The 4,000-nt window shown below is 46.1% G+C and overlaps 1 pseudogene; it reads left to right on the plus strand.

Moving 5' to 3' along the window:
* The first annotated feature begins 1,402 nt into the window (after positions 1-1,402).
* On the plus strand, positions 1,403-1,468 carry LOC123570695 (U4 spliceosomal RNA; annotated as a pseudogene).
* Positions 1,469-4,000: the final 2,532 nt, after the last annotated feature.

Genomic DNA, 4,000 nt, shown 5'->3' on the forward strand with positions numbered 1-4,000 from the left:
ACTTAAACCAAGAAGCTGCTCTGAGAAATGTTCTATGAATGATTGTTGCGGATGACACTACAGCAAGTCACTTGCTTAATGTACAGTCATGATAAAATCTTGGGATGATTGGTTTTAAAAAAATAAATAAATAAAAAGCCTTACCGACATAGTGAAACCCTGTCTGTACTAAAAACACAAAAATTAGCCGGCTGTGGTGGCGCATGCCTGTAGTCCCAGCTACTCAGGAGACTGAGGCAGCAGAATCTCTTGAACCTGGGAGGTGAAGGTTGCAGTGAGCCAAGATCATGCCACTGCACTCCAGCCTGGGCAACAGAGTGAGAATTTGTCTCAAAAAAAAAAAAAAAAAAAAAAAAAAAAGTTGGCGGGGGAACAAAAGAAAGGAAAATGCACATGGAAGAGGCTCAAGCAGGCATCTCGGAGGTCAAGTGTTCCATTTGACCTTGAGCCCAGGATTTTATAAGCTGGTCCACTTCCAGCATCTTGCGCCCCTTTCCCTTGGTTCTTCCCTTAGGGTGAGCCACTCACATGCATGGTTTCCTGTTTGCATTTGGGAGGTGAGCATGCTCAGTGTGTTCACTGGAGTTGTATGCATGCTTACCTGAGGCTTTCTTCCCTTTTCCAGTGGAATGCCCCGGGAAGGTCATGCCCTCCCGTTTTGCCTCTTAATGAGCACGCTCAAGCCCACTCGCCCAGTTCCTGAGATCTTATTGGAAGTTACCGAGTACCAATTTCAGGTGTTTTTATCTATGGGGAAACTGCCTTTCCCTGGCACCGGCTGCCACCAACTATCATTTTAGAGAGGCAAGTGTGACAACTGCTGGACCATCACCTGATGGTCGCCTGACATTCCTGGTGGGTTGGGGGGAGCCCTCTCCTGCCCTACTCATGCCTAACTAGCTACCTACTGTAATAGTATAAGCAACTCCTCTTTGTACCTTACACTCCAGAGCAAGCAGAAGAGGAAAGGTAGTATATAGATCTCATTCCTAGATGGAGAAACTAAGGCATCAACAAGTGAGGGGATTTACCATTGACATGATTATTAGCCAGCAATATCAGGAATAGAATTCAGCCCAACATTTGAAAGAAGGTTATAAAAACAATTTCTCTTTCTTCCACCAATAGCTATTTCCCCTTGAGGCCAGTCACCTTTGTATGTTTTCCTTTTGGACCCCATAATAATAAGGACCTACTTCACCAATGCAGTTCAGTATGTGTCTCATCTCCACGGGGCACTCCTCCATGGGCATTTTGGTCTCAAAGTGAGTTCTTGGCCATCCCCAACAGGAGATGGATGCTCAGGGGAGCTCAGCGGGATGCCATCAAATCCTTGTCTGATCAATTTCCATTGTTCTGATTTTACCCACCTCAACAGCCTTCACATCCTGAGCAGGCTGGCAGCTTTGTGAAGTGGCAGTATCATGGCCAGTGAGGTTTATCCAAGGCATGATTATTGCTAACTGAGCAGGCCTGCTTCTTAAGTCCCTCAGTAGTCAGAAAATCCACTGGTCATACAAATGTGAGTCTTCTGTTTCCTTAATAATTTCTCAAATGAATAAGTAAGTTGGTGTTCAGCCTTTTACTATCAGTTCTTTGAGCTTATTTAATATAAGCCTGCCTCTAAGGGACAGGGGCAAAATTAAATTTCCAAGCTTGTGGGCTGAGCTGGGCCTGGCAAAGTTGCCAAGGGATGACGGGCCACCATGTGAGGCCTCTGGGGAAACATCACGCAATCTCTCCTCTCTGGTGACAATGGACAGCTGCCAAAGGGCAGTGTAAATTTTTTCAGATACCTATGTTCCCTATTTATACTTACATGCTTTCTCTTTCACAGTGCAAATTTCCAAAAGGCAGCAATTATCCCTGATGGATCTTGTAAATCTCACACAATGCTGAGTGCAAAATGTGGGCTTAAATTCTAACGAATGGGCAATTGGTTTTCACTAGAGACCACATTTTGTCTTTCTAGCTGTACTGGCCCAAGAAATAAAATGTTCACATGGCCTCATAAATACAAATAACCTCAAACAGCTGCAGTAATTTGTGTATCAGTATGGAGCTGAGGTCCACAAATCCCACCAGCATTTATAGAGTAGTTTTGGTGCGCACAGATGACAGTTGGGCTCTTTGAAATGGCATAAAATAGAAAAGGGGTAGAGATGAGATATTGATGAGCTACTCTTGGGAGTTGACCTCATAAGGCAGCACTCACTGCCCAATTCTGCAGAATTCAGACAGAAGTATCTGTACAGTCAAGTGTAATACCTGAAGAAAGGCCCATGGCTTATTTTTTTTTTTTTTCCCTCTCTTAGTTTGGGAAACTCCAACTACGTGTGTACTTATTTTATTTTATTTTATTTTATTTTTTAAACAGCCTTTGCAAAATATGTGTGTATTTTTAAGGAGTTAAACAACATACGATTATTGTGAATACATTAAATAATAGGGAATCTTTCATATATGGTTGCTGCTCTCAACAGTCTCTTAGGAATAGCCTTCCTTGTCAGGACGCAGACTTATTTATTCTTTTTCTCAGCTGCAGGGTATCTCATGGGAGTGAGGGGGTCCTTGGTTACAATACATAGGGTAATCTCCTGTCCAAAAGTCTGGTCCCCCTGTGTTGTATGACAGAATTAGATACCCTGATAGTTCTGCATGGCTTTGGCTGGAGGTTATAAGTTTAATGTGGCCCTGGTCAGTAGCAGTTCTGCCTGCTCAGGAGCCTGGCTGCTGTGTCCCTGATACAAGAGTGGGGCAGGGAAGTGATGGGTAGAGAAAGGCGAGTCCCTGGCTAGGTCTCCACCCCCACGGACCTAGGTGAGGACAGGCACTCCTGCTTTCGCGCCCAAATGTTGCATTTTCCAAGACCACCCTTGCCTACCACACCCCCATCCTGGGACTATAAAAACCCAAGTCCCAGCGGGCAGACACTCAGGCTTCCAAATGTTGAAAGGAGCACAAGGGCAGAAGAAGACACAAGCGGCTGGATGGTGAGAGTAGGTTTAGGGAGCACACCAGTGGAAGAGCACACTGACAGACGCCGGCATGCTAAGGCCATCCGTCAATGGGACGAGGTGGAGCTTGGCTGGGGCAGCTGGAGGACAGCCAGGGCCGCTGAGCGGCCCAGCTCCAGGGGAAACTATCTCCCTTCTGGCTCCCCTGTTGGTGGAGAGCTGCTTCCACTCAATAAAACTTTTCACTCATTCTCCAAGCCTTTGATCTGATTCTTCTGGTAAACCAAGGCAAGAACCCAGGATACGGAAGGTCCTCTGTCCTTGCAACAAGGTAGAGCGTCGAATTGAGCTGATTAACACAAGCTCCCTATAGACAGCAAACTAAAAAAGCACCCCGCAACACTCACCCACGGGGCCCTCAGGCTCAGGAGCTGTAAACATTCACCTCTAGACACAGCGGTGGGGTTGGAGCCCCACAGCCTGCCCATCTGTATGCCCCCCTAGAGGTTTGAGCAGTGGGACACTGAAGAACTAAGCCACTCCCCCATCACAGGCCCTGTGAGGGGGACAGTGGAATCTTTCCTGTTTCATTACCATCATCTGTCCCTTTCTACAGTGGTGACTTCATGTGGCAGAATGATAAAGATGAGGGACTCACACATAAAACAGACCCTCTGGCTGAAGCAGGAAATCTCCTGCCCCCAGTGACTGCTGACTTTGAGGTTTGGAGCTCTTATTTTTCCTTTCAGTCTCTCGTTTTTCTATACTTTCTGTACTTTCGTGACCAGTGGCAAATCCATGTGAGTCTGCAGCACACTTGATCATTGCTTCCTCAGAGGAGAGAATTCGGCTAAGGGGCAGAAGTAGGTTCAAGGCAGAGAGAGACACTAAGGCAAGTTTGGAAGCAGGAGTGAGAGTTTATTAAAACGTTTTAGAGCAAAAGGAAGTAAATACATTTGGAAGAGGGCCAAGCAGGTGACTTGAGATCCAAGCACCCTATTCAACCCTTGGCTCATAGTTTGGTACATTGGCATGGTTGCATG

Source organism: Macaca fascicularis, chromosome 1 (assembly GCF_037993035.2).
Source record: "Macaca fascicularis isolate 582-1 chromosome 1, T2T-MFA8v1.1".
In the NCBI taxonomy this organism is placed as follows: Eukaryota; Metazoa; Chordata; class Mammalia; order Primates; family Cercopithecidae; genus Macaca; species Macaca fascicularis.